This window comes from Mastigoproctus giganteus, chromosome 3 (genome assembly GCF_048544385.1).
Source record: "Mastigoproctus giganteus isolate SK-2022 chromosome 3, ASM4854438v1, whole genome shotgun sequence".
NCBI classification, from domain to species: Eukaryota; Metazoa; Arthropoda; class Arachnida; order Uropygi; family Thelyphonidae; genus Mastigoproctus; species Mastigoproctus giganteus.
In genome coordinates, this window is record NC_143577.1 from 11853058 (window position 1) to 11879374 (window position 26317).

Here is a 26317-nt window from a genome sequence, read left to right on the forward strand (position 1 = left end):
GTCAAGTATAAAGTTATCACTGCAGGGCAAGATACTGGCAACACAGAGCTCTAGGCTCTGGAGATCATCTCTCCAGAGCGCTCCTTCATCTTGGTCAATGTGTATCATCCTGATAACTCCTCCATCAGCCCCAATTCATTCAATGAAATAAGCAACATCCCAATAGACTCTGTTATTATGGTAGGAGACTTTAATGCAAAAAGTCCCACTTGGGGATCACCTGTCCTGGATGAAAAGGGACAGCAGGTAGAAGATATGCTAATTGATCTAGGTCTGATCATATTAAATAACAAGCAAAATACCAACTTATCAAGAACTACTGGCACGGAATCTGCCCTTGATCTCACAGCAGTCAGCTATCATATCTCAAGCCTTTGCAGCTGGAGAATCTTGAATAGTGCCATGAGTGATCATCGCCCCATTATAACCACACTTAAATTTCAAGTGGAGGAAGTTGACCAGAAAAAGAGATCATGGAACTTCAGAAAAGCAGATTGGACAGGTTTTACACAGTTACTGGACAAACTATGCTTAAATGAGCCTCGAACTGAATGTCTTGAAGAAAAGACTTCAAACCTTACAAAGAACATCACAATTGCGGCCAAGAGGTTCATACCCAGAGGTAAAAGGAAAAAACAGTGGGTCCCTTATTGGAAAGATCTCAACATTAATTCTTTGATTAAAGAAAGGGACCATTTAAACGAACTAGTAAAGACCAACAACACAAGCCTAAACAGAAACAGGCTTGCCGAAGCTACAAGAAAGGTAGAGGAAGAGATAGCAAAGGGTAAGAGTAAAAAATGGGCAGAATTTTGCAACAGCTTAGACCCAAGGAAAGATGCAAAGTATTGGAAAGTCGTCGGAGCCCTAAATAAATGCTCTTCTAGTACAACAGATCAGAATTCAAACATCATTAACTCTTCTGGTTCTGATGCAGATACAAACAAAGCGGCAGCAAATATGCTAGCAACACACTACTCCAACATCAGTAAATTATCCTTCAATAGGGAAGAGAAGAAATTGAATAGAAGAGTTAGAAGACTTCTGACAGAGGCTAGAGGATACAAAAATGATGATATCTTTACTCAGGCTATAACTTGCCAAGAGCTTAAGACAGCGATCAGGAACATTGATGCAAGAAAATCTCCAGGCAGTGATCTAATTTTTGGGGAGATGGTCAAGCACTTTGGAGAAACCGCTACAAAATGCTTACTGGAAATAATAAACATAACTTGGCAAAAGGGAAAACTCCCCAAGGCATGGAAAACCTCAATCATTGTCCCCTTACTTAAGCCGGGGAAATCGCCCACCGAGTGTAAACATTACAGACCCATTGCACTCACTAGTATTCTCTGCAAAATCACGGAACGTATAATACATTCTAGAATTATGAATGAACTCACAAAAACGAAAATATTAAATTTCTACCAAACAGCTTACAAGAAACAACATGCCACAGAAAATCAACTCTTTTATCTATGTCAGTCAATCATAGACGGCTTGCAAGAAAACCCTTTAAAAAAGACTATTGCTGTCTTCCTCGACATGACATCGGCCTTTGACACAGTCTGGAGAAAGAAATTGATTGAAATAGCATACAAACATGGTATAAAGGGTAACGCCCTAATATGGATTGCAGACTTTCTAAGAGACAGAAAGATCAGAGTAAGATATAATGGGGCCTACTCCACGACAGAAGAACATGGCAGGGAGTCCCGCAAGGCTCTGTTCTCAGTCCCCTGTTCTTCCTGCTATACACTAATAACGTCCATCAACATATAGACGAAGACACCAAGATTGCATGCTATGCAGATGACATAGCAATGTGGCATACCAGCAGAGACATGACAAAATCAGAAATATCCATAAACAGATCACTAAAAGGAATTGTGGACTGGGCAAGAGAACTGAAATTACAGATAAATCCCCATAAAACTAACCACACAGTTTTTACCACAGACAGAAGCCGCAGAAAGAACTTTAACCCAGCTATCGCTATAGACGGCGTGCCCACTTCAAAAATGGATAACCCAAAATATCTGGGTATAACCCTCGACACAGAACTACGTTTCACCAAACACATTGAAAACAGCTCCAACAGAGCACTGAAGAAGTTAAACATCCTAAAAAGCTTATGTGGTACGAACTGGGGAGCAAATCCGAAAACACTTAAAACAACTTATACCTCACTTACCAGGGCTAATTTGGAATATGCAGCACCAATATGGGCGCATGCTCCTGAGTCTGCACTTGGAAAACTGGACAGGATCCAAGCAAGAGCAGCCAAAATAATCATCGGGGCTATTTCGTCTACAAACAACACCAAAGCAGAGCGGGAATGCGACTTCAGACACTCAATCAAAGAAGAAGATATCACACAATTAAATTCACTAATAAGGCTAACAGCAGAGACATTGATCATATCTCCCGTAGGACCTTTATAAATTGGAACTGCAGATCAAGACTCAAAATGTCATCTACCATGAAATACGATAAGGAAATCAGAGAAAGTCTTGATCTTGAACTCACAAAATATGACATACTTCAAGAGCCTACCTTACCATCTTGCATCCCCCAAAATACCACAATAAATTTGGATCTCGTGGAACACTGTACAAAAAAAGAAATCGAGACCATTGTCAAAGCTATAGGAATCAAAACAATTGAGACTTATTCGAGGCGTGACTTAGTACAGATGTATACCGATGGATCCTCTGACGAGACTATCCTCAAGGGCGGAGCAGGCATACACACCACCCTGACAAATACTACAAAAATGCAACAAAGCATAGGTGCAGGCAGCATCGCCTCTAACTTTACATGTGAGCTAAGGGCAATCCTTGAGGCCCTAAATAGTTATATTTCACTAAGAGACAGAGCCAGAGGGTTGTAATCTTCTGCGACTCAAGAGCGGCCCTGCTGGCAATAAAACATGGACGCACAGGACTCACACAGGACATTCACCGACATTTGGAGACAGTTCATCAATTGGGAAAGAGCTGCACACTACAGTGGATGCCTGCGCATGTGGGTATAGAAGGAAATGAGGCGGCCGATAAACTGGCAAAAGAGGCAAGAAACTTAAATCACAACACCTCAAAAACCATAACTCTAGATGATGCTAATGCTATCGCCAGACACAGACTCAGACAGAAACATATAGAAACTGATCACCAAATCTGCGAGATTAATGCAAATAGGAATATCACTAAGACCATTGCCAGACTGAGAACTCGACACATGGCAGGTATGAAAATTAGTGCGGATGGTACCAGAACTTATAAACTTTGCAGAAACTGTCCGAAAGAACAGCTTACTCCGGAACACATCTTCAGCTGTCCTGCAATTCAGGCGACTTTGCAAAGCATGGACGAATCCCCTTTTCAGGGAGAACTTTATAACGAAAAGATCGTGGACTTAGCTAAAGCAGTGATATCAGCGCATGGTTCAATTTGACTTCAAATGGACACGACACCAACCAAAAGAATAAGCGCTTATTGAAGTAATTTATCTCACAAGTTTCAATTAACTGTATTGTGAAGCGAGTTAAAAAGTAGCTTTTAGTATTTGTTTATTTAATTATTAAATTAATAATTAAATTATTAATTATTATTTAATTATTAAATTAACAAATACTACAGTAAATAATTTTGGTGTGTAATTATTTTAGGCACTTGAATTGATTTTAGTAATATCTCATTTCGTTTCATAGGTGGTGTTAAGCTTTACAAAACCTTTTATATAGCCTGGTTCGCCTTTGTTCATTCTTTTGCCATGCGGTTAGCGTGATGGATGTTTGGTAAGCATGATATTTGATTTTTTTTTAAAACTTTTTTTTTCGCTCCACTTCACTAATATTTAGGTGCCTAGGATTATAATATAAAAGATTCAATCGGTTATTTTTGATCTAATTTTAGGACAAACGAAAAAAAAAGTATAGATGTGCTACGAATTCAAAAATACAAGAACCGTGTTCTAGTTAAGACTAATTTAATAGTTACCTTATGTTACTGATAGCTTCTATGCAAATAGCTGATACTGTTAATTTTGCTTGCTTCCTTTGTTCACTCTTGTGGAAGTCACTTTTAGTAATCACTGTAAAAAGAAAGGGCTAGCTCTTTCTACTGCTGTTTTTCACGAAGGGCACGTTTATGTGGTGTATTATCAGTTAATACATTTTTCTAGAAAGGTTCTTTTCCCTTCGTTTAAGCAAAACCTTAATATATACTTGAACTGGACGATTTTTCTCGAATCCTCATTCGGTTCAATTTAAAAAAAAAAAATTCCGTTGAGCAGATGTTCAGGCAATTTCTTTTCCATTCTACAAAAGATGAGTTGTGTGCAAATTAGTACAGAAGTAGGGGCGGGGTTTAACTTGCGTAATATGGAACAGGTAATTGCATTTTTTTTTAGTGTAATGAAGGTTAGGTTAAAGTAAATCTACAATGCTAATTTATTAATTAGCAGTTAATTTTTTCTCACTTAACACTTGTATTATCTATTTTAATACAGGGCAATAATTTAAATGCTTTAATACAGTAAGCATTAAAAAAGCTGATTTGGCAATGACAAAACTCGTAAATCATGGAGACTTGTATCAAGCTGAGTAATTTAAGTGATTGATTACCAGATTTGCATCTGCGAGTTCTCACATTTAATAATACCATGGTCATAATAGCATTAGAGGCGTATGATGTAAGAAAATTTTGAAAAAAAACTTTTCCCCCAACCATTCACTTTGTTCTAGTTCTGCCTTGAATTTATTTAAGCTGGCTAAAGGCAAATTTCTGCACATCTATTATGTCTCCTCAGTTTGAATTTGAATGGCTTCCCCCCCCCCCAAAGTGCTGAATCAGCAAGCAGAAGTATCCCATCACTATTGAGCTTGTTCAAACCATTCGAAGCCTTGCAGGTGCCTAGTCTCCAGATGCTGCAATTTGCACTTTGAACTTAATCCTCAGTAAGAGCAACCCTTTGTTCTGCTCACTAACCTTGTTTCCCTTCTCTGTGCTTACTTGGTCCAGCAGCCCTAAATCATTTCCTAAAATGGGGCCTCCAGAACTGTATGCAGTACTGAAGGTGTCCTGACCATTGCCTTATAAAGGGATAATCATATCCTTATTCCAGTACAGTATATCATTGACAAGACCCCAGACTAATTTGTCGCAACATGTCTGCACTGCTTCATATCTGACTGCACAATTACCCCAGGTCTCTCTTACCCTGAGTGTAGTACCACACAGCTGATACATTACTCTGATACATTATTCTACCCTATTTTAATTTAGAACATGAACTATATAAAAAATAAATCAAGAAACCGTCCAATGAGTCTTAAGATAAATTAGCCACCTTGAGTGAATTGCTCAACAAGTTCAGCAGCAACTTTAGTTGCTACCTCAAACCATTTGCTTAATTTCTAGATCCTGATGTAGTGTAGTAGTGTACTGTCATTAATAACCCTGCCAACCTTTGCAAACTTGGACATTAAGCCTGATATCATCAATAACATCTCTAAAATATAGAAAACAGCGGACCCAACATTTTAAAGACTGCTGAAGAGTGTATAGTGGCCTATATTAGTGTTTAGTGTGTGTGTATATAGGCTATAGGTTTGCTATGTATAGTTTCAACTGTGAAAATCATTTTCTATTTGTGCAACTGTGGTTGGCATTGGTGTGTACCTAAAAATAATTGTATGGAGCATTTTGTACAGCAGCAGCATAAATCTTTTACAGTTAGTACCTTAGTGCAAAAATTTGTTTTCTTGCCGGTAATTTTTATTACAAAAATTACTGGTAAGTAATTACCAGTTTTTTCCAAAAATAACAGGTTTGAAAGATTCAAAACAATAAATAAGCACTATTAATCTGCCTATTTTCAGTATTACCCCTGCACAAAGACAGTACGAAAAACCAAAAATTCTTTTAATAAGAAAAATTTACTATTAATCTTGCCTGTGTGGGAATGTAATGAATATTAAATTTTTTTCCCCAAAGGTTTACTGTCAATTTGTTTATTAAAGTTGGTAGGTAATTCCCTAATGTTAAATTGGTGTCCTATATGTACAGATTGTTCCAGAATACTATATATGATGTGTGAACCCCACGTATATTCCCTTTCGTATAATTTTAAATGTTTGGATTTATCCTGTTGAAGTGTGGGTTCTACCATGATGTACTAGATGTTGACAGCTTAAATTAATTCAAGCAAAGGGAAGTGGGAAGGTTTTTGGCTGATGCTGTATAAGCTTGCATTTCTTGAATAAAATGCCTGTGTTAAGGTCTGAATTAAAAATTCTAGCCATTTTTGGTAACATGGTGATATCTTTATGAAATGCAAATACAACAATTAACTGATTTATATATTCTGTCCACACTACATTGTCTTGTAATGAGTACCTGATTGATAGTGGGATATTCTGATAAAGCAGGTTTTTTTGTAAACAACTTGGCTGATTCCTGTTTTACACAGGAATAATGAATGGAAAAAAAAGCACAAGATTAAAAGCAAAATTAAGAAGGTAAAAGTTTTGGCTACAATCCCAAATGCTGAGTCCTGCAGAAAACTACCAAATTATTTTAACAAGGCTTGGAAATATCGTAATTTGGAATGTGATCAAAAGCTAAAAGTAATACCCTTCAATGTGAAGTTTACTTACTTTATATCCCTACCAGCTAATGGCATACTCCAGTTGTATGTATAGCTGGGGTTTAGTAGTGCACTTTAAATTTTGATGGTTTCAGTTGACTTAACTTTTATTTATTCTTGAAGAGAACATCTTGACTAATCAACCTCTTCTGTATTAATGTGATAAAGCTTCATCATTGGGTTAGAATTCAAATGAGCCAAAAATAATTCCTGTTTGTGCAACTTCAGCAAAAAGGAAATTGATAAATTTTTAGAAACTATTCTCCTGGAAACTTTAGCAAATTTATCACATGTACAGCCAGTTTGGCATTGCATTCTTTAATTCTACAGAATTTACATAAATTAGTACATATTCTTCTACATTTAATAGAATAATGGAATCGCTTATTTTAATTGATAAAGTTTAGGCATTAAATTCTTTGTGTTGCAAACACTTAATTCCTCTGCTTTTTCCATTTTGGTTTTCGTTTTATCATGTTAAAATTCTAATTTTGGGTAATGAGCACTCCTTTTTTTTTCCGAAAAAAGTAGAACCCCTGCTGTTTGATCTTTGTAGACCAGGGATCAGGAACCTTCAGCTCTTTTAGCCCACACTTACAAGTGTCGTATTTCTGCGAGCAAATATTTTTGATCACGAACTAGATAAAAAATAAATCAAAGAAACGTCTGAGCAGTGAGTTAGCATGTTTAAAGAAATTATGCCAACATCTACTGATCTTGAGACTTGCTCAAGAAGTTAGCAGCAAGTCTCATTAATTCGTACTGAACTGGATGTTTGTTACGTTTTTTTTTTAGTGTTAATGTTTCAAATTTTGTTAACAAAACACTTCCCCACTATTCCATTTCTTAAAATACACCCCTGCTCATCCCAACTTGTGGCCGACCGGGCTAGCCGAGTGGGTAAAGTACCTGCCTGGCAACCCAAAGGTCGCGGGTTCGATTCCCGCCTCGGGCTTGGATCAAAGTACTGCAAAAACCTTGGGAGGTGCAATATGGCCACAGAAGCTGATGCGCCAACAACTACCAAATCAAAAAAAAAAAATCCCAACTTGTGAAGATCGAAAATGGCTCTTCACTCAAAGGTTACTGACCCCTGTTGTTGACAGTTAATTTTGATTCTTTTCAGTCTAAGATTGTACCATGCAATTCAAAATCTAGGACAAATTCTAGATCCCTAAATTATTTGGGTAGAAATGCAAGAAGTTTTTTATTTATTAAAAATGTTGAATAGAATAGCATTCTTCCCTACTATGTGGCATGCAAAAATGCTTGGGTACATAAGGCCAGCAATGTTAAATTGCATTTTACAACTCAGTTTTGTCAAATGCTTAATTACAGCAAGCAATCTTTTAATAGTACAATAGTGAATAAATACCAAAATTTATATTTTTGCAGTACTGAAATATAAGCTAGGTTCTAATTGATTACCAATGAGTCCTATCACAATTTTGGAATTGTAATGTTTATGCCAGTGATTACAATGTTACAGCAGATACAGGTGAAGAAACCATTAGTACCTAGGTCTCTGAGGCATGAATTTGTTTTAATGCACAAATTGCAAACTGTTGCAGCAAAAACTTACATAACCATCTTTTTTGCAGGATTTAAAGCAGCAGCACCCAAAAGTGCACTTGAGTAATTTCAAGATGAAAAAAATCAGGAATATAAGTTAATTTGGTAAGTTTCCTGAATTCCATTTTACTTTAAAATATTTTATTAAAAATAATTTAATTCAGATAGGAAAGTTGTGCATAGCATCTGATAGTTGTACTGCACAAGTTGCCGACCGGGCTAGCCGAGTGGGTAAAGTACCTGCCCGGCAACCCAAAGGTCGCGGGTTCGATTCCCGCCTCGGGCTTGGATCAAAGTACTGCAAAAACCTTGGGAGGTGCAATATGGCCACAGAAGCCGATGCGCCAACAACTACCAAATCAAAAAAAAAAAAAAAAAAAAAACTGCACAAGTTCCTGTTATATAAGCTTATTTAGATACTTTTGGAGTGGAAACTTCATGGCATTCTCTAAACTCGCATTTTTATAAATGTGATATATTCCTCCACTTGGCCTTGTTCTTTTGGCTTGCATGTAATTAAGATGCTTGATAGTTCAGATGAACTCTGGGCTGGGCAAACTTTACCACACCAATGTTCTCAAACCACTGTTATGACCTGAGCAGTATGGCATGGCACATTATCTTGCTGATACAGGTATAGGCCTTCCTCAAAGTATTGCCATAATGTTGGAAGTGCATAATTGTCCAGGCTATCCTGGTATTGCACAAAATTCATGGTTTTGACTAATGGGCCAAGCCAAACAATGAAAAGCAGCCCCATTCCATGACACTGCCCCAAAAAACTTGTTGGGAGGATCAATCTGGAAGAACTGTTCCTCTGGCAACTAGGCGAACAGTCACCCACACCCAGGAATGGCTATAAGACTGGTAGTGTTGAACCCGGACTCATCTGTCCATTGCAATGTTTTCTGCTGCAGGATTTGCACTCCTTACACTTATGTGAATTGGTGTAAGGAATGCAACACAGAACCTGCATATAAATATGCCTGTGATGTGTTGCATGCCTGTTTCCCCATCCATGGAGAGGTTTTCAGATATTAATGGTAGAGCAGTGTATAGCCTACCTTGTATCTACCAGTGGCAGTCAATAATTTGTCTCCTCCCCCTTTTTAAGAGTCCTTCATTTTGCTATACATGAGTTGTTATAAAGGCTTGCCACTGCCTAGTTAAGTAATTTTTATTTTTAATAAGTAACTGCCAATTGTTAAAAAAAGTCATGCTACTCTATTTAGTAGTGTCATTAGTTACTCTATTCAGTAGTGTCATTAGTTTTGAGGTTTAGAATTTAAATAAAATTTAGCTATGATGAGGTATTTGCTATCTGATCATGATGTGGATAATCAACACCACCTAGTTTACCTCTGAGCTTGTTTATAGATTTATTGTTATTTAAAGGTGAATGTTGCAGGTTCAAGGTGCACCTTATGGACAGTACAAATGGAGTGCTACCTCTGAGGAAGTCCATATAATATTTGGTCAATGTATTGTTTCAGTTTCTGATAAATTTAACTGAAACAATGGAGTTTCTTTGGGCTGAGGAATATGTGTTGAAAAACAGTGATTGATTGTTCAACAAAACTTGCTCTTTTTGAAACATACCATGTTTTTTTCCTGCATGTGTGGTTTTTGTAAAAAAACTTACAAAATTAAATTTTAATTTAATTAAAAGTTGATTTCATTAGAATTTATCTTATTTAGCATTAGTAGAGGCATATGATGCAAGCTTATGCAGCATCAGCCAAAAAAAAAAAAGATCACTTCCACTTCACCCCTCCATTCTTTTGAAATACCTGTCCAGCTGAGCCTTGAATTTATTTAGGCTATCAACTTCCACAATAAGGGATGGAAGTCTTCCACCAACCAACTACCCACTGGCTAAAGGCAAATTTCTGCACATCTGTCTGTCTTTCCTCAATTTGAATTTATGCTCTTAGGAATCCCATCAGCATTGAGCATGCTCAAACCATTCAAGGCTTTATACACCTCAATCAGATCACCTTGCAGGTGCCCAGTCTCAGGCACTGTAATTTGCAGAACTTAAGCCTTTCTTCATAAGAACAACCCTTTGTTCCATTCACTAATCTTGCCCTTCTCTGTACTTGTTCCAGCAGCTCTACATCCTTGAAATGAGGCCTCCAGACCTGTATACAGTACTCAAGTGTGACATTAGTCACCAACACATTCATTCCAAAAACATTGGTCTTAATGGAGTCATGTCTGCTTGCCACTCCATGGCAAGGCTTTCAGGGAAGGCTAAGTGAGATTTCAGAAGTTTCAGTGACTGCAAGATTAGTTTCTGAGCTCAATCTTTGTAGGGAATCTGGTTTATGGGAACGTAAATATTTAAGACCATAACATTATGGTCTTAAATATATGGACGCCTCTGTAGCCAGGAGCAGCAGTACTATCGCACAACCTTCTTGATTAGACCAGGGTTTGAGCCCATGACCACCACGTATCCCCAGAGCAATATGGCCTTAGTTGCTAATGCTCCTAAAAAAAAACTTACAGTGGATTCTGGTTATTTGGGCCACTGGTTAATCGGGGCAGCCGTTTATTTGGGGAAAATCTTAAACAGAAACCAAGAGAATTGTCAGGGTTTACTTCGCTTAATTGGACAGCATGCCATTTAATAGGGGCAGGAGACCGCAGCACTGGAGATTACCCTACAATTGTCTCAGATGGTACCACGTGGTTTGGTCAATTCTGGAGATCACAACCATAAAACAACAATTAGCAGTCGCCTGTTTATTGGGCTTTTCTGTTAGTGAAATCTTTCATAAATGGACAGTAAACTCAATCTTAAGTGAATTTGCGATAATACAGACAGCTGGAATTCTGTGGGTTATTATGGTGAAATGTGTTTACACTTCCATGAAATCTTCAATCATAAAAATATTAATTTTCAGCTGTTCTCTTCATTCCTATTTTTAAAGCTTTGTAACTCATTACTTGGTTTTCACTGCGTATTGTTGCAATTTGTGTGCTGTGTTCTTTGTTGTTGATTGCTATCTTTTTACTGTTTTAAATTTTAACCCCCCACCCACAAATGTCAGTGAACAGAATCTCAATAAGTTCATATTACAGTATGTATTAATTATACTAAAATTTCCAATATCATTTAATTTTTTTAATTGGTAAGGTAATAAAAGGTAAATCTGCTTAATATATCTTTGCTTTTATAGCCTGTGGATAATCCTATTTTCGCTAATTAGAATTGCTGTTGAATAGAATTAAAATTCAATTCACAAACGTGATCACAATGACCTGCACATTGTATAGTGAACAGTACTTTGTTGAGTTTATCGTAACGTGATTTGATTGTTCAGTGAACCAATTGTAAAGTGGGGGTACATTGTATTTTTAACTATTTACGTGAAACTTGGAAATTTGGGGCAGCCGCTTAATCGGGCCAAAATGCACTAGTTCCGATGGTTCCCAAATAACCGGAACGGACTGTATATGATTTTAACAATACAAGAACACCAATTTTAAAAATGGTGTTGGGACAAAATGGTAAGCCTTAAATATTTAACCAAGACTACATAAAACAGCTTAAATACAATTAAGATTGTTACCAGCTTAGTTAACAATCTTAAATACAATTAAGATTGTTAACTAATCTCACCATGTGAGTGGTCAAGAGGGTTGTGTAGAACAAATCTTCATTTTTCCCCCAGCACTAGTTTGGTTTTTTTTTTTTTTTTTTTACATAAATGTGTAAAAATCACCTTATCTGTTAATATTGCAACTCTCCTAATTAAGTTGCAGCATACAATCCAGCAACCAAGTTTGGGTGCAAAGTTATTTCTACTTTTTAAAATCAATTGTGCGACAAGGACAGTTTCCATTTGCCAACCCATGATTTGGAGGAAACCAAAAGAACAAGATGGTCATTATCTAAAGTGAATTTGGTGATAAGAGCAGTCCTTAGTGATGACTGTATAATGCTGGCATCATAGCATGAACTAGATTCTTTAGAAGTAGAGTGTTGAAGGAATTAACTTCCTTGGTATGGATATTCAGTGTAATGAACCAATAATTGCCAGAGCATTTCTCATTCTGAGAGAATGAGCATGCAAGGTTTAAAACTTGCAAGTTTCTGAAGTAGCACAAGCCAGGACAAGTAGTATAATGCAGGGTTTCTTATTGCAACCCCTCTGGGATGTGAAATTTTTGGGGGTCACAGCAAACATTGATAAATTAAATATTAATCATAGAACTATTGAAATTATTATACACTTGAGTTCTTTTTTGTGTTCACTGAGTTCATTTTTAGTGACCCCTGAAGGGGTCACTAAAAATTCTGGGGTCAGCTAATATATCTTAAAGGGGTTGCAGATACAACTTTGTACACACACTATGGTGTAGTGTACTGTTACATTTATCTAGTTTTACTATGTTAATTTGAGTTAACACATGAAAATCTTGCAAATGATAGAACCATATGTTTTATGACTTAAGTTGATTACACTTCCACCAAGATCTCTGAGCAAGAATTTTAATGCTATTTGTATTATCTATTTCATATGATGCACTGCTTATTTTTCTTTTCATTTTGTTTCTAGGTCTTTAATTTGTGGATGCAAATTATTCAGGTAAATTTTTTTTTTTTTAATTTATTTAAATTGTCCTTTGTAGTTCAGTTTTTTTTTAGTTGATTTTTTAGAAAAACAGTTGGCATTGAGATACAACAGACCATGTAAAATGGAATTTGAGTCAAGCTGGGGCACATTTCTATTAGCAAGGAAGCCACAGGCTTTTGCTGCACTGGCCAAAAACACTTACCTCATGTAGTTAAGTTCTCTCTAGCAGTTCCCTCCCCCCCCCTCCTCCCAAACAACCTGCAGAAGCAAGTTGTTCCAGTAATCAACTAAATACTTACTATAGTAGTTTGCCCTTCCCTGTAATTTTAATTTATGGCCCCTAGGTTTGGAACAATGCCTTAGAGCCTGATGAACCTTTCCTTGTATGCTTGCTAATCTCACCATGTGAGTTGCCAGTCTTTGGATCCTTTCAAGAAACCAAATGTCTTTTTTACAGCCTCTTGCCCTACAGCAACCCATTTTAGAATGTTTCTGGTAATTGTGAGCTTATACAGTAACCTTTCATGAGGGCTAAAAATCCAAAAAATGTTAACGTTGTCCCTGTATCTCTAGCCCAGGAGTAACTAGAGGATGGCCTCAATGCAATTAATTTGTCCCACAAGAAAGCGCATTGCACAAAATAAACTCATTAATCAAATATAATAATAGAAAAAATTATAATTGGTCCTTGACCTTCTGGAATATCCATAAAGAATTTTAAAAATACTTTTTAACTGTATACAATGTAAAATATAATAAATAATTATGGAATTAACAAGTTCCCAAACTATGTGCTGCAGAAAATTTTTAAATTTTCAAGGGAATCTGTTGAGCTAATAGCTCAACACTGAACCACCTTGAGCTAATAGCTCGCTGTGCGAGCTAATAGCTCAACACTGAACCACCTTGAGCTAATAGCTCGCTGTGCGAGCTATTAGCTCAAGGTGGTTCAGTTTCAACATTTATTAAGTTGTTTGGACCTAACTATTTACTCTTTTTTTTTTGGTCTAGATGTGCCATGAAAAAATTACTGAGACACTAAGGGTGCTGTGAACAGAAATTTTGGGAACCTCTGACATGAAATACACAATGAAGAAATGACTTGAGGAAATACTTGGAAAAGTGTTGACTTCCTCTTTCAGTTTCCAATAGCTGACAATCTTCTCTGGGCCCTGACAATAAATATTGCAGGGAACCTCAAACCTTCTTGTTTGAGGTTCTCTGCAATAAGAAAGATTTTCATCTACTTCTTTTACTGTTATCTCCTTCACAGTAACATTTTCATCTGGCTCATTCAAAAATTTGAAATTAAAGAAATTGGAATTTTTAAATGCAAGTTTGCATTGACTATTAGCAGGAGACAAACAAGTAACATGTCTTCTGATGTGTCTATGGAACACACTGAGGCAGGCAAACATTTGTTTATTGCCCTTCCAACACACAGTAAGCTTAATGCAAGATTCAAATCTTTTTCAAATATTGCATTAACTGGAAATTTGTATCATGAAAAGTACTTTTTTTTTTTTTTCAAATAGTGGTAACTGAAAAATGCATTAATCAAGCTCTCATGCAAGGCCTGGCTGTATATCAACAAGATTTTGCCTTTAAATGTCTTTGGGTTGCATTTTTCTTAATCATCTCTGAATGGTATTTGCCATTATCACAAGTTGACTAATTGTCTTTATCTGTAATTTTGAAATCACTAATTTCATATGGCTCCATCCTCACTGGCACAGCCTCTCCTCAGCATGAAGGGTCCTTTGTGAGTGAAGACATATTTTATGTGCCTAAGGCTATCCAAACTTTGTTCTGGGAGCAACATCAGATCCTCTAATTCCAAACAATTATAGTAGAAAATCTTTATCCCACAAAGTAGTGCATATGAAAGCCCAATGATTAAATAATTTGCTACTCTTGAATATTGAATGATGAAAAAAATACCACCATATATAAATGAGGCTTTCAAATGTTATGGAATAACTTAAACTAACTACTTTTCCTTCCTTGTTACTTGAATATTTTTTTTTCTCTTTTCAGGTTGGAATCCTGAAGTTGAGTGACACTGGATATGAGGTAGAGTACTTTTTTCCCCCCAGTTTAGGTTGTAAATAGATTTGGTTGCAAAGGTTTCAATTTTATCCCCTAAATTAACTGAACTTGTAAAGAAATTACATGTTTTGTTTAAAGAATCTTTATGGTGCAACAAAGATTTTAAGACTGCAACCAAATTTAATGTATAAAAGATCTTTAATTGGTCATTCCATTTCTGGATATATGCTTTTCAGTGAAAGCAACTTGCTGCTCTGTACAGCAAGTTTATTTGCTTGCAATGTCAGTAGCTTATTTTTACACTAGCTTATTTAGCTGGCAACAATCCAGGAGTTAATGATTAACTAACTTAATTAGTGCAGTTGTCTAAATGAGTGGCTTGTTTTCACTGACTAAAGTAGGAAGAGTACAACTTTTCATATTTCATTTGTTTTTGATAGTTATTTAAATGTAAGATTAATTAGCAATGCTAATGCAGTTGGTTATGATGAGACTCGTTCCTTACCATTCGCGGTTTCCACCAGAAGGGTAAAATTTACCCTGTTGATGGCCATGGATGTCTGAACCACTGTTGCTTGTAACTAATCTATTTAGTTTAGTAGTTAATTTATGTAGCTTGATTACTTATTTTGTTTCTCTAATTTCAGAATGAAGATTCAGTGATGTAGCCAGGATTTTGGCAGCAGGTATGTTCACAATAATAATTAAGAACATTAAAGCATAGTGACAAAATTGATCTAATAGAAAATAGAGCAGGTGTGAGGAGTTTATCAATGGTATCTTGAATCCCCAAAGGTGCTGTTATTCTGAAAGTATTTGTATATGATCTAATTTTTTCTTGCATTTCAGTATATTGAGAACATTTGTCATTTCTATAAAAATCAGTGAGCACCAAATGGATTATTTCATTATCCAAAACATTTTAAAAGTACAAATGGAATAAAATTCAGATTTAACTAGTTTTTTGATAGTTACTTAAATGTAATAGATTAATTTGCAATTTTGCATATGGTAATGCAGTTGGTTATGATGAGACTTTTTCCTTACCATTCGCGGTTTCCACCAGAAGGGTAAATTATCCTGTTGATGGCCATGGGTGTCTGAGCCACTGTCACTTGTAACTAACATACTTTGTGGGTTTTTTTGTGAAATGATTACTTATTTTTGTTTCTTTAATTCCAGGATGACTTTGAATGGATTGCTAATTCCCAAAATATGAAGATTTAAGCAATTGCTGGCAGTACTATAACAGGCAAGTGACAATTTAATTTTTGTTGTAGAGAATTGGTTACATTATAAATGCAGCTGATGAAATAATAGTTCATCTGATAAGATTGATGTTAATAAAATGTCTTTCGCTCCTATCTGATGCATAACTTTCTCTCTTTTTTTTTTTAATAAGTAATTTGGTATTGTTTTTAATACAATGATTATAATTACAGAATCCCATTTGGACATCTTGGTTGTTGGCAAGGTTGCCCCCCTGCAAAGTGATAATGTGTGCAGAGTTTAGCCAAATAACCTCAGCAGTCAAAGGCAAGTTATCATACCAGTGCCATTTATCTTTCCTTGAAAGAATTAGCTTGTTGTTAATATGTTGGAATTTGATAGATTCTAAATAAACATGTTTGTATCAATTAACTTTCCTGATGACTGAAAGCAGCACCCAAAAGTTCAGTTCTATCCTTTACATATTTCAGAGACTGAAGTGCAGATTGAAATTCAAAATAATTTACTATAAGTGCATAATTCATTCTGCATTTATGGACACCAAAATCATCTAATTGCAATTTAATTTTGATAACTCTAGCAAAATAGAGGCATCCTATATATTAGTTCACTTGGTAGCAAACTTTGAGTTATGCAGACAGGATTCTGGTGTTCTTTTTTATACATTTTTTAATTTGTGTAAGATGGGTTAGAATTCTAATGGACTTGCCATAAGCTGTAATTAGCAATGCTTTTGCATGAGAATGCTAGGTCTATAAAATGTAACAACAAAATCTTGTTAAATTTGTTGCTCAATTGCCACAATTAGTGGCAAGTGATATAAGTGTGTCACGCAAAAAACTGGCCATATCACCTGTTCATTCCTTTTTCACTACTCTGAGCAGTTGGTTACTACTACCCATTTGCAGTGCTAGTTTGCATTTTTCAGTTGAATACTCAGTCCATCTTAATTCTATCTTTTTCAAGTAGCATGTCCCAATACCTTAATCAGTAACAATAATACAGCAAGCAGATTGGTACATTGCTGAAAACCCTAGGGGCCTTCACTGTTCTACCCAATTTATTGCCCTTAGCAATAAATTGCCCATACTAATTTGTACAGCAGTCTTTATGTATCAGTTTTCTGAAAATAAGCATATCCCCAATTTACAACATTAATGTATTACAGAGACAACAATTGTATCATAAAAATATTGTAATGTATCATAAAAAGTATTGTAAAATATTGAACCCAGTAAATTTTTTTGATAATTCATTCAGACCAAGCTTTTCTTACTAGTCTCTTTAGGGACTATATTAACAGTTTGCACAATGTTTATGCACAAGAATTCAATACAGTAATACCCCGAAGTTACGCGATAGGTGGGTCCGACGAAAATCGCGTAAGTCGAATTCGCGTAAGTCGGGGTACAACTTTGCATATAAATACATATAAATTTTGCTTAATTGGGACCAAGGACTAACAAAAACACTAGTTTAGAAGAAAAATATTAATAAAATTGCAGTTCTTTATACATATTAATACAAAATATGTATTAAAAAAACAAATGACTTACGTTAAAAAGTATTTCGATGTCGATGGCTTCATAAAATCTAACATTCGTCTGACGACACAGCGCGTTCTTTTTTTCACGCAGAATTTCTTAGTAGCAAGCTAATAATTTTTTTTATTCCTTGCTTTGTAGCTATAACGCGTTCTTCGTTGGAGTCTATGTTTTCTAAAATTTTTAAGCCCTTTTCAATTTTCAACCTGTCAAGTTTGCAATTGTCATGTGCTTTTCGCCGTTGCTTCATTTAGGCCTGTCATATCACATGGTCTTTCATTTCGCTCAAAGCGTTTCACAATTTCATATTTTTTCTCTATTGACAGAGGCGGACTGGCCATAAGCCTTACCGGGGAAACCCCGGTGGGCCAGTGTGATTTTGGCCATAAACCATAGTGTGAGGCCACTATAAATTTTCCCGGGTAAGAATTTTTGATCCAGTCCGCCTCTGTTTATCGATAATTGCTTTTCTTTTTCTCTCTGAATCTGCAGTGTCTTCACCAGGACGCTTCCTTTTCACACCTTTTAATTAAGTATTTTACTCATTTTTAAGGAATAAAGCACAATTACAAAACGAGGAGGCACGCTTGATACGCATAAACAAAGCTGCGCGCATGTAGCAACTGAATAAACAACACCATAAAGGCAGAGATACACTATTAACACCTCACATTTCTAGGGGTTACTACCATAAAACAATAAAGATCCAGTTGCGTTTCTGCTAGTGAAATCTGTTATAAACTGGTAGTAAACTCGATCTAATTGCATTTGCAATTATACCGATAGCTGGAATTGTGTTGGTTTTTACGTTATTATGGTGAAATGTGTTTCCCCTTCACTGATATAAAAAACAGAAAAGCAGCAAAGTTGAATTTTGTTCATCTTTCGCTCTCTCTCAATCTCTGCCGTTGCACCGTATATCGATAACATATGAAAAACGACCTTGAAGATAGTGGGCGGCAGCGTTGCCAAACGAAAAAATCAAGAACCGCGTAAGTCGGGGTATTACTGTACAGTAAATTTGTCAAATAACCACAGTACAAATCTCTTCATCTAAAGAATGCAAAAACATGCAGCCGACATCAAATGCTGTTGGCTGAGAGGAAGGACCACATTAGAGAATCATAAGCCCATAAAAATAAGAAACAGCCACTTTATAAAAAGCACTCACTTTTGAATGCTTTGATATTTTTCTAAGACATTTCTGTGGAAGTCACTACCATAAAACAATTTGCAGTTTATTGGGCATTTTTATAAATGGGTAGTAAACTTTCTCTTACTGCATATAAGAGTAAGAGAAAGTTTATCTTACTGATGGCTGGAATTCTGTGGGTTTTTACATTACTATGGTGAAATGATTTTCCCCTTCCATGTAATTTTCAATCATAAACATTTTCAGAATCCTCTTCATTCCTATTTTTCAAGCGTTGTAAACTTTGTTACTCCATATCTCACTCACGTATTTCATTAGTTGCAGTTTGTATGTGCTGTTTTCTTTACCATTTTTTAAATTTCACAACAAAAGTCAGTGAACAGAAATGTCTAGCATGTACATATTACAGTATTAAGCTGTGAACATTGTTAACCTGTGAAAGATTCTGATTTTCACATCATTAACTTTGTTCATGGGTAAGGTAGTAAAGTGTAAATTTGTGCTTTATCATTCACATTTATAGCATGTGGAAAATATTCCTCTTTTTCATCTATTAGAATTGCCATTTAATTGAATCAAATTCCCAAACATGATCAGTGAGTGGTACTTAACTATATATCATAGTGAACACTTTTACTAAGGAGTCCATTAACTGATTTGATCATACAGTGACCCACTTGTAAAGCTGGGGTCCACTTTTTTTTTACATCAAGTTCCTTTGTTAATTATGGCAATGGGATCAGATTGGTTAGACAAGATTGTCCCTTACCAAATCCATGCTGTTGATAGCCCTGGAACAGAAGTCAACAGGTCTAATCACTATTTCACTTTGTGAATTTGGGTACATTGCATTTGCAGTGCAGAGGAATCTCCTGATTCAAAGTTTGCCTCTTTTGCTTCTTCCCCTAACATAAATGAATAGATCCACGTAGATGGCTTTTTTGATAAAACTTCTGGCATCACATTGCAAAATTCCTTCCAGAATGTAGGTGTAAATTATTATTGTGAATGGATCAACCCACAACTTCTAGTTAATATCTAGAAGGTTAATATTCCTCATTATAGACATTCTGATTTGCTTACTTACATTTGTTTGTTTCAATCATTAGGCCCTATATACTTTTTTTTTTTTTTTTTACCTAGTGCTAATGTGATGCCAAACTGACTGAACAATTGCACTGTTGGTATCTCATCTTCATTTCACTTGACCATTACTTCATTTTACTCTGGTCTTGGCATATGTGCACTTGTTGTTTTTATGCCCATGTATTTTTCTTCCACAAGGACCCCAGCAATTGATATCCCCTACACCTTTTTTTCCAGGTTATTGCAAGAATTGTCCCTGTGGCTGTTAATCTAGTTTTCTACCCCTGTATCCAAATAGCATTAGCAAATAATCCTGCACATTTTACATGTTTAAGTGTATCTATCCCATCCCTGTAAAAGCTGTGCTGTTAACAAGCACGCGTGCGCACACACACACACACACACTAGGCAACTTTTGAGTATCTTTTCAATAAATATTCTTAAAACTGAAGTAATTCTTAAACTTCATTGTCAAAAGTAAGCAACTTTCATGGGAAACTATTTGCCATAAGCAGTCTGTTCAGTTATCAAGAAAACAATTTATCTCAACTCCCAGAAAAGTTGCATTAGTTAATCAAGGTCTCCAGTTGCCAGTCTACAAAAACTGGCACATTGTGCCACTCATTCCACTTACTGTCCATGGGAAAGCTGAGTTGGCAGAAGCTTTCCATAAATTTAAGATGGGCAATTAGTTCTGGTTATTTGGGCTTCGCCCCAGCTAATAAATTTTGGAAGGTCTCATGGGTTTTCCAGTGTTAGGTTTCTATATTACCTATGGTACAAACTGGTTCAGGGTGCTACAGCCACAAGCATTCAATTTCCTAACTTAAGAAATATCAATTTTTTTTTTTTTTTTTTTTTTGTGCAATGTTTTAAGTATTTACTATATGTAAAAGTAAATGATGTTATCTTTGCTCTGTCTCTGATTATTATGAGGCAACTTTTAATATTTCTGATGCTTTATTTCCTAATTGCTTTAAATTTATATTGCCATCAAGAAACTCAGTTGTTTTTTTTTTGTGTAGATTTACCAAGGTTTCTTGAGAAGAAAACAGTCATATTTGATTCTGTCCCTAACAAAGTAAGACTTTTTTTTTTTTTTTTTTTAAAGCAGTTTATTAGCAGTATGAACCATTCATCTTACGAATGGTTTTAGCAATGTTTATGGATAGAGTATACTACATACCATGCAAATTTTTTTTTTTTTTTTGTTTGATATTCTGAACATGTATAAACAATTCTAAGATATTCATTTTAATCTTGCTAAGAGTGCAGACAACAATTTTTTGTTAGGAAGAAAAACAGTTGACATTGTGATTCCTCACCTGTCTGCTTGATTATTAACTTTAGATTGTATTAGTGTTGCTTATTTTTGTTGATACTGGTTGTCTGACAAGTCACAAGCCAATATTTTGGCAAATAGGCTTTAGGTATCTCTCTGTGGAAATTTTAGAATCCATTTTTTTTTTAGTCTACAAACTTAAGAGAAGCCAAGTGATTTATCAGCCCTTCCTTGGAAGATAGGAAAAGTCATCCCACTTTCAAAATTAAGGCTACACCATTTCTGAAAACTTCAATGCTTCCTCAGTTGCTACTGGAAACTTGCTATCCATAGTTCACCACTGCAACTTGTGAAAGGGTTAGTCATGCACCAAATGCAAACTTCAGTTGTGTACTTGCTTACTTGCTGCTCAATATAGTTTTGCAACTCTGCAGTGATGCTATGCCTTGAATTTCTTCAACAGAATTATTCTGTTGACAAAAAACAAGCTTTATAACACTGAGCAGAGTTCAGTTTTTCTGCTGTAATTTCTATCTTGAGTTCTGCATACTTGTCATTTTGTTCTGCATGTTGTCATTTCAGATTAATGTATTGTGTAGCAATTCTAGTTGTGCTGAAATTGGTTGATTCTCCCCCTCCCAAGCAGGACCCTGCTGATACTAGTTGTACTAAATGACTGAGACGACATGACAATGTCATGCCCAAGTGTCTTGGCTTGTGCTTGACAAGTTGAGGCCAAGATAAATTTTAATTTGACTGTCCCTTTTGACAGTAATTTGGAATCTGCCCACAGTGTCAACTCTCACTTTGTCAACTGCTTGTGCTTGGATGCTAAATTTTTAAACATTGTTTAGCTATTATTTAAAAATTTCAATTGAATTTTTATTGCATTTATACAACAAATTTAAAATTGCACTTGAAGCAGGACAAAAGTTGATATTTTCCAGTCATTTCCACCAAGCCTCAGTTAACATCAACATGTTGATCTGCTTTAATTTAGTAGTCAGCAGCATTACCAGTTTGCTCTAGCCCCAATATTTGAGTCTTGCCAACTTTGGCACTACTAAATGCCACATAATACTAAAACATTGTCTGCAGTGATGCTAACCTTGAATTTCTTCAACAGAACTATTCTGTTGACAAAAAAAAACCGAGCTTTTTAACACTGAGCAGATAATTTTTCTACTATAGTTTTTATTACCTTGTTTAGCATACCTAAGTGTTTGTCCTTTCTTTCAGAATAATGGAACCTGCTTTGAAGCTTCACAAAGACAGCCAAAACACATTTGTTGCACAAATCCATTGCAACATCATTCTATTTCTGCAAGAGTAAAATTCTTTTGAATTATTGCCACATGACAACAGTTGGCCAAACATCTGTATCTGATGTGGGAATACAAAGGTACCAGCACTGTGGAGGAACACAGATGGACTCAACAAAAGCCACTTTTCTACTAGGTGGATAAAAGAAAGTAGAGGCACTTTTTGCCAATGGATGCATAGAATGTATTCCTTTTGTTTGAAATATCAGTTCTTTACAAAAAGCTCTTTACACTTTTTTGTTGGAAAATAAACTAGTTACAAGCAAGGTGTGTAAAAACTTATTTTTCATCAAAATTGAACTGCTTAAGTATTTAATAGCTCTAAACAATCTGGAAAAACTCTACCCTAATATCTAAAATAATATTGTGACTAATCTTAATAGTGCAGTATTTTCCAGTGATAGCAATCTCAGCTTGGGTTCCTTGCTAGCTTGTACTACCTAGGGCTGACATAACAGATTTAAAAATTTCATTTGCTATGCTTCTATTTACTGGACCTATTAAAGGTAGTGTGGAGAGTAGTTTTTAAATTAGGTTCCCATCAAATTGAAATGCAGGTTTGAAAAAAAATTATCATTTAATAATTTTTTCCTGTCCAAAAGCTAGGGTCTGTTCACAAATTGTTAGAGGCTCTAACTAGAAAATAGCTGGGTATTTATTTTAAAGTACCTATCAGTAAATATTAGTCATTGGGTGATTCCACTGGATAACAATGGCACAAAAAAATGTAGTGGGCCTTGAATACCAAAGTTAGCCTAAATCAGAATATTCCTTTTACTTGGTTGAAAAACTAGTTTTGCCAACTAGTTAATTGCAATCACATGTAAAATCCTCCAGGATTGTTATTGAAAAAAAAAAAAACACTTGTCACAAGCAATCTACTAAAAAATAAACACCTGTCACAAGCAATCTACCATTAAGTAGATTGCTTGTGACAGGTGTTTATTTTTTGAATTAAGTATATCAATTACAGGGAACACACTGAGCAGACTCAAAAACCCTTTGACCAATGGATTGTGGGCTTAATGTTTACTTTTAATCATAAGTAAATAATGCAATTTTAGGGAATCCTTTGCACACCTGTATTAACCCAAAGTTTTGTTGCAAGTCATCCATAGATTTAATGCCAAGTTAAACTTTCTGTTCCCAAAGATGTTTACCCAGCAATTGGTTTTTTTTTTTTATTCCATTGGGACTCATTCTTTCTTTAAACTTAATGGACAAGAAAATACAAACTAAGAGTGCTTCAAAAACCATATCAGCACCAGAAATCATTTAAAAGAATGATGATACCCTGGAGTTTTTTTTTTTTCTGCTCTGCTTGAATGTAAGATGAAACAAACTGCATTAGGCTATATCTACTTTAGCACTTGTAAACTCATTCACCAGTGCTTCTTTCACTAAATCAGAAATGACAAGGTAACTAATACAGTACAAAACTTGTAATCCCTTGGTAATTTCCCCTACCCAATTGATGTCATGTACTGAGTACATTGGTTAATAAAATTAACTGAATTATAGCTAGTGGTTTAATTTGGGAAAATTTTATTACAAAAGTTATAAACACTAAAGGAAACTTGTTTTACATAATTTTGTTTACAATACACATTCAATTAACAAAGAATATTTATTTACCTTGCTATTTGAGTGAATTTTCTTTTAAATTAAAATTCTTTGCATGACATTGATTGGCTTCTGGCAGCAGTTCTCCAACATTTCTATCCTTTTTTTTCCAAATGACAAACAACATTGATAGTAAACTCCCGTTCCTGAGAAATGTTGCAAATACTGAGTTATGCCTCCCATAGTAATAAAGGAATTCCATTCCAAAATATGAAATATGCAAGAAAAACTTCTAAAATTTTGTCTATGTATATTATATGTACCTTCATAATATGACTGTATCGAATTGAAAATAAGAAACAGTTTAATATTAAATGTAATATTTATCAAAACTTTCAAAACAGCACATTTGCTAGCAAAAAAACTTATACTGCCAGTGCTATCACCAGTTTTGCTAAAGTGTTGATAAATGATGAGTGAACTGTCTTCTATCCACAGATTTAAAGCCTTTTCCATTTTTTTCTAATTTAATTTTTGAAGCAATTAGAAAGTGTAATGGAGTGTCCACAGAAGGTTGCACACTGAAGAGATGGACACTACTGATTTTTTTTTTTTTTTCTTCCATTGTTTTGGTTGATTGTACCATTGACTCATTGATTTTTGTTTTGCCACTGAAGAGGCTTTTGCCATTAGAAATTTTGTCTAATAACTCATTGCTAATGTCACACCTTTGATATTTTCATTTACCTTGTTATTTGTAGCTATATTTTTGTATGGGTAAAAAAGAACTTGTCCACAATATGGTAGATTATAAATTAAAAGCCAACGACTAAACCTTCCATGACAAGCACATAACACATACTGAACAAGGATTAGCGCTAGCGATTTTGTCACCCCTCTCCCCCCACCTACTGAATGCTGTTTTAACCGGGAAAGATAATTTTAGCCACGCCCATCTTTTTTATGGCTGAAAATATTCACGGTGCTTTAAAATTCCCATTTGATTTCATTTTATATTAAATCAGTGATCCTGAATAGCAGGGGTTTACTGTACTCCTCTCTTATTGCAAATTTTTTGCAACTTATTTGCATAATGTGTATGTCAACAACGGTGTCTTATGACGTATGACAACGGTGTCTGAAGTGAAGTTCCACCTCTTAATAAAGGTGGCTTTATGTATCTTCAAAATCATTCCGAAAAACATCTGTATGCAGTCAAATACCAAACAGTGTTACAAAAGCATTCCGCAGTTCAGAATGATGACATTCAGTCAAAGGACAAAATAATGGAAATGGAAAAATTAGTTAAGGAAAGTTGAAATAAAACTTTCTCAACCCTAAAAATTGTGCAAATTGTTTCCACCCTTAGCAGCAGTATAGTGCAGGGAGGTTGTATGGGTTAGTTACACCTTGAGCACCCCAAAATATTTTATCTGTGCTACTTGGTCTGTCCCATGCAGATTGTTATACATTGGGCTGGCCTCAATCCTACAGCTGTCTGGATATATGCAGGAAAGTATACAGTACCATTCCCCTGCAAAAGATTTTTTTACATCAATTTTCACCCCATGAGAAATATTTGAGGATGGCACTGACTGAAAACAATTGCCAGTTCAAAGAATATATTTCAGACTTTATAAATCATTCAATACTATTTCCTCTAGAAGCCTACAGTAATATATTTATGCCATTTTTGTCTTTTTTTTTTTTTGGAACTTTCCTTTAAATTAATTTTTTGTTTATATTAAATCCCCTCTAGTAGTGTTAAGTTTACGATATAAACTGACTGAATTGAACTTAGCAAAATGGGCATTGCAAAGGTTCTACGAAAGAATTGCATGACACTGGAGCAGCAATAAAAAAAAACAGGAAACTAATTCAGAAGCTTGAAACAATGTTTTGAGTGGTACCAACAAATGCATGCATCTAATTTGCCAACAGGTCTAATTTTGCAAGAATGTGTCTCAGGAACATGGAATTAGCAACTTCAAATGCAGCAGTGGCTAAATCCAAATATTTAGACATACAAGGAAAAGGCTATAGACTGGTTGTGTTCTGTACAATCCATTCTTGAAAAATGAGGCAAAGGACCTTACTTTGCTGAGCCTTATAATTCACTTCTGTTGATTGGTAAGTTTTCCAAGCCAAGATCATGGCTTGGAAAACCTGTGATTATGTGTAGTAGAGTGGTTGGGGAGTGCAGTAGCACATGCTTTTTGAGTAGACTGGGGATCAAACCCCTAACTGCTAAATATGGTTGATCTGTAAATCTGCACTGG

At 35.4% G+C, this 26317-nt stretch overlaps 1 long non-coding RNA gene and 3 other non-coding genes across 4 annotated transcripts; all 4 read left to right on the forward strand.

The window, feature by feature from the left end:
* The first annotated feature begins 3736 nt into the window (after positions 1–3736).
* On the forward strand, positions 3737–22737 carry LOC150087713 (uncharacterized). The gene is made up of 9 exons (XR_016546751.1): positions 3737–3799; positions 8253–8328; positions 12792–12821; positions 14847–14882; positions 15506–15544; positions 16041–16110; positions 16301–16394; positions 20897–20952; positions 22393–22737. It is a non-coding gene; the product is annotated as an uncharacterized LOC150087713 (long non-coding RNA).
* Positions 16155–16235, forward strand: LOC150087714 (small nucleolar RNA snR60/Z15/Z230/Z193/J17). The gene has a single exon (XR_016546833.1). It is a non-coding gene; the product is annotated as a small nucleolar RNA snR60/Z15/Z230/Z193/J17 (small nucleolar RNA).
* LOC150087715 (small nucleolar RNA SNORD36) lies at positions 21582–21660 on the forward strand. Its single transcript, XR_016546835.1, has one exon. It is a non-coding gene; the product is annotated as a small nucleolar RNA SNORD36 (small nucleolar RNA).
* On the forward strand, positions 22246–22327 carry LOC150087716 (small nucleolar RNA SNORD36). The gene has a single exon (XR_016546806.1). It is a non-coding gene; the product is annotated as a small nucleolar RNA SNORD36 (small nucleolar RNA).
* Positions 22738–26317: the final 3580 nt, after the last annotated feature.